This window comes from Eurytemora carolleeae, unplaced genomic scaffold (assembly GCF_000591075.1).
Source record: "Eurytemora carolleeae unplaced genomic scaffold, Eaff_2.0 scaffold581, whole genome shotgun sequence".
NCBI classification, from domain to species: domain Eukaryota; kingdom Metazoa; phylum Arthropoda; class Copepoda; order Calanoida; family Temoridae; genus Eurytemora; species Eurytemora carolleeae.
The window spans coordinates 187,839-205,675 of record NW_019396491.1 but is presented as its reverse complement, the minus strand read 5'-3'; positions in this window follow the sequence as shown (position 1 = coordinate 205,675).

Sequence of the window (17,837 nt, the reverse complement as noted above, 5' to 3'; positions counted from 1 at the left end):
TATATAGTGGTAACTATACCATAGATAATCTATAGTATATATATAGTGGTAACTATACCATAGATAATCTATAGTATATATATAGTGGTAACTATACCATAGAAAGAAACTTTAGCTATATCTATAGTATATATATAGTGGTAACTATACCATAGAAAGAAACTTTATGGCTCAAAACTTCCTTCAATATTTGTGCTTACTAAAACCTTTACTTCAGCTCTAGTGCTGAGTTTACACAAGAAGATTTAAGACATTTTTCATGTTTTTATATACATTTTGATATTCTTATCCCAGCACAGTCAGGGGGGGGGGGGAGTGCATAGGTACTCAATGCTCGCTCCTCAATAGGTAATATCCACCCCCTCAATTGGTAATCATGTACAAAAAAGCGTAACATTAAATCCTTTGTTTCTTAGAAATAAGACCACATTGACCTTTGTTAAAGGCCCTATGGTGTACATTATTGTTAAAGCTTTCTTTATTGCTCCTCAGTTTCTAAAATAAATCTATAAATATGCCTCATGAAGCGCTAGAAATAAAATTACGTTCTTTCTATGCATTTAATAAGTTTTGTTGTAGATGTTGAACTTGGATAGGTGAATACAAAAATCTAAACACTGTAAAGTTTTTTCGAAAATATCTTTTAAATGGAGATGGATATTACTTTGGGTGGGATGAGATATTTTTTAGTAAACAGGCAGCCCGACCTTTTAGTATCTTAACTCCAATCATGAAATGCAGTCATTAAATCAGCGAATTGGATCTAAGATTCATAATTTTTTTCTAGCGCTTCATGTGGCATACATTTTATGTTAACATGATATGAATTTTAGTTTAAGGTTGTGGGCAGAAAAACTTGCATACAAAAAAATACGATATATCAGTAAACCAGTATTGGAACTTGGAAGTATATATACTATAGAGGTAGAGAAGAGAAGAGAATTTTTAGCAATTTCTTCAATTTAGATTTTTGTTTCCTTATTGGTACAGTAAGAACCAGGAAACTAAAGAATCAATTTCGTCTCGTAATTTTACTTCATAAACGTCGCAAAGGATTTGGTCATTTTTCCTGTCGACGTTTCTGTAAAAATGTTACTTTTTGGAAAATTTCAATTTTCATATTACAACTATACATTTCATAATTTTAATCAATGAAAGGAAGTCGACTAGTGCTTTTCACTGTAGATAAAAATTAAATTTTAATAAATTAAATAATATTTCATCAATTTTATGTAATTTTATCTTTTTTGAATTATTGGTAGTAACTCATGTTTCAAAGATGGTAAAATGATTCTTTAATAAATAATTTGATGATCAGGATTCAGGAACCGCAGTGTTTTTTCATTATATCTTTCTTCAAGTGCTTTTTTTAGTTAAAGGGACAAAGAAAGGAAAAAATGAAAGGGTGTCTGGGCTGATATCAAGTTGAATTCAATATTGATCGCTTCTAATATTCCATTTTATTTGAATGAGTAATTTAAAGTTTAATTGAATTATTGACGATCTCAGTGGTATAAAGCAACTTTTTGAATTTGCTTGGACGCTACGCTCATCAATATGAGTCGTTTTCAACCATTTTCTCTTTAAAGTCGCAACAGATAGAAGTAAAATTAGTAGCGATCGATATCGAATTCAATTCGACGCCAACCTATACCCCCTTTTATTTTTCGCAAACACTCCCTTTAAGTTGGAATCTACTTTCAATGTTTGCGTATAATAACCAGATTTTTTTTTGAATTTCCTCCGGTTAAGAATTCATCTAACTTTGTTGATTGTAACAGAACTTGGCCTAAAACTGGTTAAATCTAAATTAAATGTATTAGAACTTTATTTCCCCCGCAGTTGAGTGGAAAAGTTAAAGATAATCTTGTTTTCTGTCTTACAGACCATATAATCCACAGACTTTCATGCAATTTATTTTTTTCCAGGAATAGTTAAACGTAATTTCAAGTTTAACCCCATATCTGAGTAATAATGATGAAGATATCATCATTTTTTTCTAAAGCAGAAATTTTCAAGTCACTTTAATACTAAATTTTTCGACTCCGAGTGATAAAGAATATTATCCTTGTTCATGAAACTGTTGTGAATCTGACATGTATATTTGTAAATAGAGGGTCTTACATTTAATAAACACAGAGAGAAGATACTTTTTAGAAATTTTTAATACAATTTTGTGGAACGTTTTCCTGCATTTACAATTTATTGAAAATGTAAACAGTGTACTCTTTCTTGATTGGATGAGATTCAATTTTGGTTGGAGCAAATCCTTCCAGACTTCAGTAGTTTCAAATAAACATAATTCAACAAAAGTGCAAGCTTTCAAACAAAGAAAAAAAAAGAATCTCCAAAACAGAACTTTAGAGCTTGGCTTAGCATAACAAATTCTGGAAAAACTTTTATTCTCTGTTTGGGTTCAATTTTCATGATATCCAGATATCAAGGTATCTAGGTATCCAGATATCCAGTGATCCAAGTATCCTTTTATTCTGGTATCCTGGTATCCTGGTATCCTGGTATCCAGATATCCTGGTATCCAGATACCCTGGTATCCTGGTATCCTGGTATCCTGGTATCCTGGTATCCTGGTATCCTGGTATCCTGGTATCCTGGTAGTCTAGTATCCTGGTAGGATTTATCCCGAATAGGACTATGTATAATGAAAATACAAAATATATTATTTTAATTGGTAATTACTCTGTCAGAGGATGAATAATTAGTAAATAAATAATTACATGTTTTCTGGAAATAAACTTAATCATAATTTATAATGATCCATGGTTTAGAACATTAAAAAAACTCATTTAAACGTATTTTAATAATAATAAAATCAACGGTAAATTTTATCCATTTCTATGCACAAAAGATGTGTTTACTCGTATATGGAAATTTTGTTAGATTTGTCTGAATTATTACTAACAATCAATAAAAAGATAATTATCGCTGTAGTTCATTGTTTAATTCAAGATCATTTAGACAATTTACTCCCAAACCGCCTTTGAATTTTTTGAATAATTCAAAACTACTTGGATTAGATTGGCGTAATATTCTTTACATTAACCACTTCTTCGTTGCTTACAAGATTAGAAAATTGAAAAGGATTGTACTACTTTCAATAGTATCCTGCTGAAATTCATTCCCATTTACTCCAGGAGGATATCAAGGATCCCAGAGCCCTGGCTAGGAAAGCTGATGAGCTGTGGCAAAACAGTAATGTGGCCGCCCTCGATGCGTTATCTTATGTATTGGAGGACCAGGAGGATAAAGATGTTTTTGCTGTTTCCTCCCATCCTGCTTCACGTTCTTATTCCCATGCTCCTTCCTGTGCTAAGTCTGTGAGATCAACCTCATCAAGGCCTTCATCCTCATTAAGATCTAGTCCTTCAAGGTGTTGCTGGTACCACAGGTCTCATGGAGAAGAGGCTCAGCGCTGCAAGAGAGATTTTTAGATATTGCGGGAAAAAAAATAACTTAGAAGGATATTGCAGAAACGAACTATATTAATAAAGACTACTGTGGAAAAGAACTGTAATAGTAAAGGATATTGCAAAAATAAAGAACTATATCAAAAAAGGATATCACAAAAAATAAAGAACTATATTAAAAAAGGGTATAATGGAAAAGAGCTTTAGTAAAAAGGTATTGTGGAAGACGATGCCTGGCCGCGTTAAACAAGTTCCACAAGATTCAACAGAATGAGATAGAACAGATACGGGGCATAGTACTAAAAAACATCTACACATGTGATATCGATATTGACTCTAGTTCTGAACCCTCTAGTAATAAGTTATAAGAAATATATATACTGGAAGTTATTTATGCGTTTTTATTAGAGTCTGACTCACGTCCTTTATAGTATTGCGAAAAATAAAGAAATACATTGATAAAGGATATTGCGGAAAATAAAGTATTATAATAAGAACAAATATTGCGGAAACAAACTATATTAATAAAGGATGTTGCAGAAAATAAAGAACTATATCTATGAATGATATTCCGTAAAAGAACTATATTAATAAAGTATATTGAGGAAAATAACTATATAAATAAAGGATATTGCGGAAAATTAAGAACTTTGGGAATTAAGAATATTGCAGAAAATAACTATATCAATAAAGGATATTGCGGAAAATAACTATATTAATAAAGGATATTGCGGAAAATAACTTTATTAATAAAGGATATTGGGGAAAATACCTTAATTTCATATATTTATTCAACTACAAAGCATGAGATATTAGAAATAAGCAATCACAATTTACTATGCAGTTTGGACCCGCCTAACCAGGGTTGGTTGTTTTGAGTGGTTGGCCCGAAGTTAATTAATGATACTGAATATAATTGGTTACACGTATCAAGATATGTTTTGGATAGGTAAGGAGTTGATTGGAAGGAAGGTGATCTATTGCGGAAAAGAACTTAAATAATAATGGATATTTTGGAAAATAACTATATTAATAAATGATATTGCGGAAAATAACTATATTAATAAAGAATATTGCGGAAAATAACTATATTAATAAAGAATATTGCGGAAAATAACTATATTAATAAAGGATATTGCGAAAAATAACTATATTAATAAATGATAATGCGGAAAATTACAATATTATCAAAGGATATTGCGGAAAATAACTATATTAATAAATGATATTGCAGAAAAGAACTATATTAATAAAGAAAATTGCGGAAAATAACTATATTAATAAAGAATATTGCGAGAAGGAACAATATTAATAAAGCATATTGCGAAAAATAACTATATTAATAAAGAAAACTGCGGAACATAACTATATTAATAAAGAATATTGCAGAAAATAACTATATTAATAAAGAATATTGCGGAAAATAACTATATTAATAAATAATATTGCGGAAAATAACTATATTAATAAAGAATATTGCGGAAAATAACTATATTAATAAATCATATTGCGGAAAATAACTATATAAATAAAGAATATTGCGGAAAAGAAGTAAATAAACTAAAATATAGAATCTGGAAAGTGAAATCTTCTTCATGGCTTATCTAAATTATTTATGTACGTTTTAGAATTTATTACAGTCCAAGTTTGCAAAAGTGATTCAGAGCAAATAGTCAGTATTCTGAGTTTAAGTTTATTCTCCAAATAGGAATTTGATTTCTTTCATGGCAAAAATTTTAAAGTAAGGTTTCGAAATAAATCATAAAAATTTAAATGTATATCGTTTAATGGTCAGTGAACCTTCAAAGTCAACCCCATTTCTATCCAGATAGATAGATAGATAGATATAGATAGATAGATATATTGGGAAAATGTAGACATAGGGCAACATTTCTTCTGCAACAATTAAACAACTAAACCAGAAGCTACCAACTGGACAGGGATAATATGAACACTCTCATATGTTACTGCCTTAGTTATTTTTTATCAAGAGAAGTTTTTGAAATTGACCAATTTAATTCTTGAAAATCCGTTAAAAATTTGGAAAATCCACAATTTTTGCTGTAAGTAAGTAATCATCTATTTATAAAAAATAACAAAAACATACAAAATTAAGTGTTTAAGAAGAAAAAATTTGAAATCCTCTAAAATTAGGGGTTGTGGGAATATTTCCCCCCAATTATAAAAATAAATTAAAAAAGGAAAAGGGAAGGGAAGGAAAGGAAAGGAAAAGGAAAGGAAAAGGAAAGTTACAAATTTATTGTTTACATTATATTTAATATAAACTGGTGGTGGATTGTTAGTATTTTTCGACGATGCAACTTTTTGAAAACGTCAGTTAAACCATGTTTATAGACTGATGAGGATCGAGAGATCTGAAACAATTTGTAAAATAGATAGATAGATAGATAGATAGATAGATAGATAGATAGATAGATAGAAAGTAGATAGATAGATAGATAGATAGATAGATAGATAGATATATAGATATATAAATGTGGAACTAACATCTACTTTTTTACTCTACAGAGGTTTGGTCCATCACCATCACTGAATTTTAAAGATATATAGATAGATAGATAGAAGATAGATAGATAGATAGATAGATAGAAGATAGATAGATAGATAGATAGATAGATAGAAAGTAGATAGATAGATAGATAGATAGAAAGTAGATAGATAGATAGATAGATAGATAGATGTGGATAGATAGATAGATGTGGATAGATAGATAGATAGATAGCTATATGTGGATAGATAGATAGATAGATGTGGATAGATGCATCTGACACTCCATAGATAAAGAGAGATATGAATAGAGTAGATGAAGTATGAAGAATTAGAACAAATATATTTTCCTATCAGAATATTGGGAGGGGGAGTTGGGGGGAGGAGGAGGGGGAGTGGGAGCTGGGAGGAGGGGGAGTGGGAGTGACAAAGAAGGGATCAAGGTTATAATGCAAGGAAAGTAATTTCAAAGGAGTACGCATCTTTTGTACTGCAGTGTAATGTCTCTGGACGGTAATGTAAACACTGATATGGGATCCATCTTTCATATAAAAATCAATGAAATATTCTGGTCATAGGAAACTATTATGTGAATTATCAAAATTTTCAAAATTAAATGCTTTTATCCTCCTCGGATACTAAACGAACACTGATGCATCTATTTTTGTTTACAAATCCGCCCAGAGAGAACTGGTTTCAATCAATATGTACGCAGAGTATACGCAACTGCAATTAATTTTCCTTGCATTATTACCTTGGGAATTGTGGGGTTGGATATAAAGAATTAGAACAAATATGTTCCTGAGGAATGTTTAAACTGCTCATATATCTTCTTTTTCTCTTTCAAACAGTTTTCTAGGGGAAAAAGCTGAGGATGGAATATTCAAACGTCGCCCTCAACAATAAACACAAAACTAACTAAGTTCTGGTCACAAACTCATATTTTCTAATCCACATATCTTTGCAACTTGATGGTGTAATGATTTGAATTAGAGTTTGTGACAATGACTCAATTCCTTTGGATCTAACAGGCAACTAGTTCAGCTGTCTTGACGTTTATTGGAAATAGCGCAATTTTACTTGAACTATATTTCAATAGAGTAGATAAAATAAGAAAACAAATTTATTTCAAAATATAATGTTAAAGAGACAATCGTTTTAATTTCAAGTAATCCTCCAGTTAGAGATTCAAAACTTTATCTTTCAAACCATTTCATCCACTGTTTTTGTAGTCCGGAGTCACTTTTACAGATAAACCATCAATTGACACTTATCAACTTTTTAAGTAAAAAACATGGATATCTCATTTGTTCTAAATTGTTGAAAGTTTTTAATTGTGACATTGTGAATTGGACATATCTTAAACTGAGGGTCGCCTGAGATTCCGAATACAGTCCCTTTAAATAATGTAGAAAACATTATGTTCCCTTTTCAAGTATTGTGTTTTTAAAACAATAACTTATACTTTATCCACTCATGGGCAGCCGTAGTACATCTGAATTTCCGAGCCGGGTCAACCTTTCCGGTCCCAGTTTGTACTGTACCTAGCTCTATGGACAGGACTAGCTGGTGCAACAAGGTTGACGCGGTCAGACTTATGCTTCATATAGGTTTTACTAAAGGGGCAGAGGTGCTATACTTGATACTAAATAGACTCTGAGAAAACTTTATCATTCATATAAATTGGGTTTCAGTAAGATGAAATAAAGTTATTTTAAAGCAAAACATAAATGTGTTACACAATCCCAGAGAGATACTGATTTCTCGCCTCAAAGTCAGAATTATTTTCCTTATATCTTTACCATGTATAAAGTATTACAAAAGTGCATGGCTTATGATATGCAAACCAATTAGTTTTGAATTGAGACATTTATTAATGCAAAAAAAATCGATTAGAAATTCAACATGCCAGGAAACTTTCTTAACCTTAAGGAAAACGTAGGAATATGCCCAAAACCTAAGGAGCTGATCTTAGAATTTATGTATGTTATATATTTATCAAAAAAAGCTTCAATGTTCTCGATGAAATTTTCAAATTGTGTGCTCGTCTGCAGAGTACTGGTTCATTTTATAAAGTGTGCCATTTTCTTCTCTTTTAGCTCAATGGAAACTTTAAAGTTAAAGGAGACAATTTCTAGATTAAAGATTCCACAACAGACAAACAGAAACAAATGTATTTTAACCAAAATTACTACTTTGTAAATTCCGGTGACGCGGTTCAAACATCGTTGGTTCAACTTGAAATCAGTATTCCGAGATTTGAGCCAGCGCTCACTTTGAATCTGTGATTGGTGGTTCAACGGTGGGGTTCAAATTCTTTTAATTCTGCCTCTGGTTAAGGTTATATACCTTGGTATATGCTATCCGTAAACTTTATATACCGGGTATACTTTATACCTGGCATACTTTATATACCTGATATAATTTATATACCTGGTATACTTTATATACCTGGCATACTTTACATACCTGGTATACTTTATATACCTGGTATACTTCATAAACCTGGTATATACTTTACATATCGGGTATACTTTATATACCGGCTACACTTCATATACCTGGTATACTTTATATATCGGGTATACTTTATTTACCGGGTACACTTTATATACCGGGTATACCTAATATACCGGGTATACTTTATATACCGGGTATACTTTATATACCCGGTATACTTTTTATACCGGGTATACTTTATATACCCGGTATACTTTATACATCGGGTATACTTCATATTCCTGGTATACTTCATATACCTGGTATACTTCATATACATGGTATACTTTATATATCGGGTATACTTTATATACCGTGTATACTTTATATACCCGACCGGGTATACTTTATATACCTGGTATACTCTGTGTACCCTAAATCAAATCAAATATATATATTTGTCCCAAGCAAAAAACATAGAAAATATCATATTTTAAAACATATTTATAAACTTGAGACGGGGAGGCATTGATAGCCAGGGGCTGTTTAACACGCAGCCTCCCACTGGAGAGTCAGTTTTTGCAATGATGCTGACTTGAAGAAGAGGTGCTGCTGGATGTCATGCTGCTCATGGGATGGAGGGAGCTGGAGCTACTGGAGAGGATACAGTTCATAAACGTACAGGAATCCGTCAAGGAGAGGTCGGATACCTTCATTCTCGGGGTGGAACACATCAAAATAAATGAGAGTTAAAGGGAGGAGCAAGAATTACAAAATAGTTTTTCACATTGAAAATCTTTAAGATTATCGAGAAGTTTGGCTTTAACGATTGTTTAAAAATGGATTTTTGAGCTATTTCTTTAAATTCCAAGCAGTGGGAAATGAGTAAAAAGGAAATCGTCTAAGAAATTCTGTTCTTACTCCCGGCACATAAAAGTCATTTAAATTTCTCATGTATACTCCATGTACCCTAATATACTACATGTACCCTGGTATACTCCATGTACCCTTGCATACTACATGTACCCTGGTATACTACATGTTCCCTGGTATACTCCATGTACCCTAATATACTACATGTACCCTGGTATACTCCATGTACCCTTGTATACTATATGAACCATGGTATACTTCATGTCCCTGGTATACTCCATGTACCTACTATACTACATGTACCCAGGTTTTCTCCATGTACCCCGGTATACTCCATTTACCTTGGTATACTACATGTACTCTGGTTTTCTCCATGTACCCTGGATTAGTCTAAGTCCTGAACCAGTACCTGAGACAGGTTGCGAGGGTGGGTCCGGTCTCGTATCTACAGGTTGAAACCTCTCTCTTCTCTCTCTCTTTCTCTCTCATATTTTGATCCTGGAGAACCAAACCCCGGCTAACCTCAGTTCTACCGTGTATACCCTCCCGTGTAAACCTTTAAACCTTCTCCGAGGTTCTCATTCATCCTCCTTCCCCAACCTCGTTCTTGCTCACCGAACCTCGGTTTCTTATACTCGACCCGAGCTCTGGGTTAACAGTTCAGTACCACCGTCAATTTTACAACTTAAACAAGAAGTATTAACTACCAGAATACGGCAGAATATCCGATCAAACTGTAATTTAGAATTTTATCTTTCAAAAAAAGATACTTTTTAAATAGCTTCTGTTTAAAATTGTGGATATTGATGAGAACCCGATATTAGATGAGAATGAGAATATCTAGTTTTGAGAATTGAATCAGTTTATTGTATGATAAATGGAAGGAAATTAAACTCGTCAAGATTTCGGCTCATTCAACAAAATTCAAGGAATTCAAATATCGAAATTAAATTGATTTTTCCAGACGGAGTTTATTCATTTTTCACTCCACGATTAGAAAATGTTTTGTGTAACATCCATGTTTATATTTCAAAATTAAAAAATCCACGAAATTTTTGAATTTATAGCACACAAAAAAACTATACAGGCTAATACTGGCGAGAGAGAGGGGCGTACAACGTCTTGAACGCCTAGTATCATAAATATCTAAATTTAAAATTTGCATTTTTTATTTCATGCATTTCGTAAACGTCGTTCTCCATGAATTTGATTTTAATTATTTAAGCGACCAAACTTTCATATCTTTTAAATTATTAATATGCTTGCAAATCAAGTTCACTCAATTAAAAAATATTTCGACGTTTATTCCAGTGACTCTACATTTAGAGTGACATGTGCATTGCACAACAATATCCTCAAAAGCTTTCTCTGACAAGAGTCCGAATTTAATGAATTTGAGCTCACTCCTGTATGCCGAGTCCGTTAGCGCCTGATCCAATCAGGGTTCAGTCATGTGTTTGATATCTATTCTTAACCAATAGAAATAATATGGCGGTAACATCTATCTTTCTATCTTTCCCATAATCCAATCAGAGATATGAATCGTTTAATTAGTGCTTGCAGTAAATGGAAATGTTTACTTTTACTGAAACTATGATGAGCTGCACCTCAAATCTGCCAAAAACCGTTTTCAATTGAGCGCCGTCTTAAATCATACACTATTTTAAGCCGCGGCTCAAATTCTTTAAATTTGGCCTGTGGAATACGTACATGAAATATCTTTAAATATTGCTTATTTTTCTAAGTAGGTTTTCTATTTCTAAATTTTCCCAGTTTTATTTTCGAAAACGATGAAGGATCTTGTCAAAATTAAACACTTAAACCTTACCGACGAGTACTTCCATGCTTTATTAATCAGAGATTGGATGACAGAGTACCGTTGTGAATCTAACATACTTATTTAAATTAAGGGTCACTTAAATACTATTTTAAAGATTAACAATTACGCTTTCAAAATATACAAAAACAAAAATGTCTTTCTTTAAATTAAAACTCATTTTACTACTACATGCACTAGAAAAATTCTAGTACTTTACAGTAAACAATTCTGAATCCAGGTGGGGCACATAAATAAATGGAGAGATACAAAAACCTTACTTACAATTGAACGCACCCAGTTCAAACCGACAGGTTTGAGAATTCGGTCAAATACTAAGAATGTTACCCGAGGAATCGAGTTTTTACCACAAACGCTGATTTTCAAATCCCTATATATTTGCAACCTGCTGAAATTTCAAATTATGAATTTTGTTAGATTGAAATTTTAAAGGTTTATCATCAGGTTGCAAAGATATAGGCATTCGAACATTTAAGTTTGTGGCAAAAACACTCAATTCTCTTTAAGCATAATTCATTTTAAAGATTAAAGGGACTGTAAGGTCACTTGAAATCTCGCTTACAGTTACCTTAATTCGAATAAATTATTATTTTTAACTTGGTGAAACCGAAAATAGTTTAAACCCTTCTTTAAAATTTCTTGTAAAATGGTTGAAGGAGGTAAAAAGTAAATTTTTTATCCCAGGGTGTATACCAGGGTTTGTTCCTTCAATTATTGAATTGATCAATTTATTAAATTCATGTTCCTTCAATTCTTGAATTTAAAATTCATGTTCCTTCAATTGTTGAATTGAAAATTTATGTTCCTTCAATTCTTGAATTGATCAATTTATTAAATTCCTATATCCCTTCTTCCCTCACACTATAATGGATGTTTAATGTTATAATAACTATTTATAACACTGTTATTTTGGTTCTCAGTTTTTTGACAGAAAATTTCTCTTTATCGAGCAGGTTCAAGTCTTTTTAGATTTAATTTTGTTCCGAACTTTAGCGAGGGACGAAATATAACCTTCGAGATATAGAGAAAATTTGAGTCCAAAAACTTTATAGCACGTCGTGCTAAAATAATAGTGTTATGGTTAATTGTGTACTTGTCTTATTTCAATGGTTATTTTTAGATCAAATAAGCTTGGAAACAAAGCAGAGATAAAAATATAAAGTTTATTTCAATTTTATTTTTATTTTAATTAAAAAAGATATTTTGAATATATCCTAAATTTTTGGAGAACATCCGGGAACCAATCAACACTTTTTAGCACACGTGCTATAATGTACAGCCAATTTAACTTTATAGCACGATGATTACTTTATATAGCCACGTTGATTATGAAATTCACGATGAAGTGAGTAGGAATGATAAAGTACACAATAGTTTCATAATCATTTATTATCAGTTTTCAAACTTTTCTTTCTCCAAATCTAGCTTAGAGCTCTTCCAACAATTTAACGGTAGAAAACGTGCTGAAAAGGAAGTTGCAAAAACATTTAAGTTTCTTTCTAAAATATTTTTAAATCTTATTCTTACTATTCACTAAATGTAGGTTTTTTTGATAAATTCAAATGCATTAAAAATCTGACCTTTTAGGGCTCTCATTCAGGTGACTTTTATAAAATATATATCATATTAACAACTTTTTTGGTGTATAGTTCTCAAAAAACTCATTCATGAGGCATTGTTTTTCCCCAATATTGAAAAAAATATTTATAAAAAATCTCATGATATAATATCGTATACCCTGTTTTCCACAATTGCCCCTTAAAAGGGCATTTTAAGGGGCAAAACTGAATTTGCAATTTTGGTAATTTTTAAATAATTTACAAATTTAGGAAAAATGGTCTAAAACAGTTGCCAAAAATCTTCAAAAACATTACATTACCTTGTGTCGAAAATTATTGAATTGCGCAGCTGTTTCTTCCATGATTTAATATTTCTTTTATAAAACCTAGAAATAAAAAAAATATGTGCAACTTTCAGTATGACCCACAAGTTGTGCATATTCTTTTGTTTTTCTTTAGCTGTATGTTTATTGATTTCTTTATTAAATGAGGGGAAGGTTTAGTTCTGAGAAGTAAAGAAAAGTTTGATAAAAATCACTTCAGAAACTAACATAATTCAATAAAACAGAGGGAGCCAAGCTATGGAAGATATCAATCAGAAATAATGAAATTATAGTTTTAGAGTTGTTTGCTCCATTTTTACATAGTTATTAGATGTATACTATACATAGTAGTAATCATTTAGTATAAAATTTTTTAATACAGGGTCACCAACAGATAATGAAACAATAAGGACGACATTCAAATTCTTATATTGAATTTTTATAGGTTTAAATGATTTAAAATTGACAGTTAGGACATATCATTCAAGAACAGTCCCTTCTTTTGACGCATTTTGTCTTTAAGTGACGCAAATTGCGTACTATATGTATAGATCTAACTAACCTTAATTTTTTGTGATGATGTAAGCATCGTTTCTGACTCTAAAGATCTGATTTAACAGTTTATATTCAGCTTTTACGGAATCTATCAACACTACATAGTAGCATAGTAGTAACGAGGTTAGATCAAGAAAACAGGAACAAATCTAACAAACCTATCTATTTTTAATTGTTTAAATACGTTAAGTAAGATTTTATCTTTTACTTTTATTTAATTGAAAAATCGTTTCCCCCTGCACCCCCACGCCAGAATATTTAGGGTTAATATTGTTACGTCAGAATATATAGGGTTAATATTGTTACACCAGAATATATAGGGTTAATATTGTTACACCAGAATATATAGGGTTAATATTCTAAGAAAGATTTTTAATGTCGTTTGAAGTAGATATTCTTTCTGAATAAATTCAGTTAAATGCTTACATAACTGTAAAAAGATGTGTTCGGAAAGAGGGGGAAAACATATTTAGGAAATGGGCAAGAGAACAATAGTTCGGAAATGGGCAAAAGAACAATAGTTCGGAAATGGATAAAAAAACACTAGTTCGGAAATGGGCAAAAGAACAATAGTTCGGAAATAGGAAAAAGAACAATAGTTCGGAAATGGGCAAAAGAACAAGAGTTCGGAAATGGATAAAAAAACAATAGTTCGGAAATGGGTAAAAGAACAATAGAACAGAAATGGGCAAAAGAACAATAGTTCGGAAATGGATAAAAAAACAATAGTTCGGAAATGGGTAAAAGAACAATAGTACGGAAATGAGAAAAAGAACAATAGTTCGGAAATGGGAAAAAGACCAATTATAGTTCGGGAATGGGCAAAAGAACAATAGTTCGGAAATGGGAAAAAGAACAATAGTTCGGAAATGGATAAAAAAACAATAGTTCGGAAATGGATAAAAAAAAACAATAGTTCGGAAATGGGTAAAAGAACAATAGTACGGAAATGGGAAATAGACCAATTATAGTTCGGGAATGGGCAAAAGAACAATAGTTCGGAAATGGATAAAAAAACAATAGTTCTGAAATAGATGAAAAAAAACAATAGTTCGGAAATGGAAAAAAAAACAATAGTTCGTAAATGGGAAAAAGACCAATTATAGTTCGGAAATGGGAAAAATACCAATTATAGTTCGGAAATGGGCCAAAGAACAATAGTTCGGAAATGGGCAAATAAATAACAGTCCGGGAAATGGGAAGAAGAAGATTATAATTCCAGAAGGGCAAATGAATCATAGTTCAGAAATGAGCAAGAGAACAATAGTTCGGAAATGGTAACGAGATTATTAGTTCGGCAAAGGGGGAAATGATTTTCGGAAAGGGCCACACGGGGCAAAGGCAAAGGGACCATAGTCATAGGGGGTAAAAGGAAATTTCGAAAAGTGACCAAGGGACATTAACCTGAAAGTAGGCATATGGACCATAATGTAATCATAAGTAGACACATGGTACGCAATTATATCGGAAGTAGGCACAGGGAATATCATTCGATCGGAAGTAGACATAGAAGGAACATGTTTCGGAAGTAAAAACAGGATCATAATTTGGAAGTGGACACATGGAGTATAATTCGAAAAAGGGCAAAAGATCCATAGTTTGGAAAGGTGACCCTGAACCATTCTTTGGGAAAGGCTAAAAGAGCTGCATATTGCAGAAGGGGGCCCAGGGATCAGAGCTCTGAACATGAAGCGGACCTTTTTTCGGGGAACATATCAAAGGTTTGATTGTTTGATGGAATCATCATCGTGTTTAATAATTAACTTTTTTATAATATCAAAACCAGAACGAAAGCTAGGTTTTCAATTATTGATCCGCAGACATTAATCTTTCTCCAGGTACTAACTAAACCCTAATCATAATTACTACATTCTCTTCAACTATAGTAGCTGCAGGTTTAATATTTTATTTAGTTCCCTAGGTTGAAATCTATAGAGACAAAGGGATAGGTTTATGTTTGTATAAAGTATAGAGGGTATGAAGTATGTACTTTAACGTTATACATATATTAACAATATCTGTCATGAACAAACAGGAAAATAACAATATTTAAACCTGGAGCTTAATCATGTTACGATAAAGAGGACTTGCTTTACAACTGTGAAAAACCAGAGCCCAAAACTTAAGACAGGGTATCGTTATGAAAACCAGTTTTGAGTTTCAAGAATGGGGTTAGGCAGTTTTATGGATCTCAATATTTTGTTATGAAATATTATTTTATCTAATTTCTTCATATGCTCTGAAGAAAACGCTGAAGAAAAAATTAAAAGTTTGGGTACATTTTGGATTTTAGAAACGCAAAGTTTTGACATGCAAAGAGATGAAGAAATTATGAATCTATATAAATCTAATTAAGAGACATCTTTAATTCTGGCCTATTTGGCTTAAAAATTGTTGAATTCTTTGTATGTTTTGTCTGTCTGGGAGTTTTTTTATTTGTTTGTTTGTATCAAATAAACACCAAAACAGCTGAACCGATCGGGCCCAAATATTCTGTGAACTCTCACATATCCCGAAGGCCGGTATAAATTGAAAAAAATAATTTTTAAACTTGTATTTTGAAAATCCCCTTAAAATTGGAATTTCTATAAGTTTTATGTTTAATTCTATAAAAATGGGACACGAAGCTCCCTACACGCCTAGTTATATATAAAGAGAAAAGTAAATTGATGAAAAGGTACGGGATGAAGGATTGGAAGGCAAGGAAACGAATTAAGGTTGAATAGCATAATATATTCCATTAAAGGTCGGAAAATTATATAAAGTATACTTTCATTTCTATGCTTACACGACACCTTTCGTTCTAAGATTATAAATTATCACAGATCCTTTCTTTAATTCATAAATTTTTTTTTAAAAAATGACTACCTGTCGTTGTCCGACCCCATCCGATACTTTTAAATGAACTGACGCGTCAAAAAGATATTGAAAATTGATTCATAATTCGGAATATATATTTTAGAGATGGATTGATAATTCAGAATATATTTTAGAAATTGATTCATAATTCGGAATATATATTTTAGAGATGGATTGATAATTCGGAATATATTTTAGAAATTGATTCATAATTCGGAATATATTTTAGAATGGATTGATAATTCAGAATATATTTTAGAGATGGAATGATAATTCGGAATATATTTTAGAGATGGATTGATAATTCGGAATATATTTTAGAGATGGATTGATAATTCGGAATATATTTTAGAAATTGATTCATAATTCGGAATATATATTTTAGAGATGGATTGATAATTCGGAATATATTTTAGAGATGGATTGATAATTCGGAATATATTTTAGAGATGGATTGATAATTCGGAATATATTTTAGAAATTGATTCATAATTCGGAATATATATTTTAGAGATGGATTGATAATTCAAAATATATTTTAGAGGTGGATTGATAATTCGGAATATATTTTAGAGATGGATTGATAATTCGGAATATATTTTAAAGATGGATTCATAATTCGGAATATATTTTAAAGATGGATTGATGATTCGGAATATATTTTAGAGATTGATTAATAATTCGGAATATATTTTAGAGATGGATTAATAATTCGGAATATATTTTAGAGATGGATAAATATATTTATAGAAAAAAAATAACTGTTCAAAAATGGTTTAATGATATGGACTCATATTTACAAATGTAATTATAATAGGAAAAAAGTTTAAAAATGTCATGATGATTTAGAAAAATATTCAGAAATTGATTCATTAGTTTAAAAGATATTTAAGAATGGTTTATAATTTGAAAAACATACAATTTCTTGGCCTTATTTTATTTAAATAATAAATCAGATAATTATCAAATACTAACTAGAGGGGGGAGATGAAAGTGTAGTTTTGTGTAGTTTTTGTGCAGTTTTGTGTATTTTTGTGTATTTTTGTGTAGTTTTGTGTATTTTTGTGTATTTTTGATGAATTTTTGTGTAGTTTTGTGTATTTTTGTGTATTTTTGTGTATTTTTGTGTAGTTTTGTGTAGTTTTGTGTATTTTTGTGTAGTTTTGTGTATTTTTGTGTAGTTTTGTGTAGTTTTGTGCAGTTTTGTGCAGTTTTGTGTATTTTTGTGTATTTTTGTGCAGTTTTTTCCAGTTTTGTGTATTTTTGTGTAGTTCTGTGCAGTTTTGTGTAGTTTTGTGTAGTTTTGTGTAGTTTTTGTATAGTTTTGTGTATTTTTGTGTATTTTTGTGTAGTTTTGTGTATTTATGTGTATTTTTGTGTAGTTTGTGTAGTTTTGTGTAGTTTTTGTGCAGTTTTGAGCACGTTTTGAGCACGTTTTGAGCACGTTTTGTGTGGTATT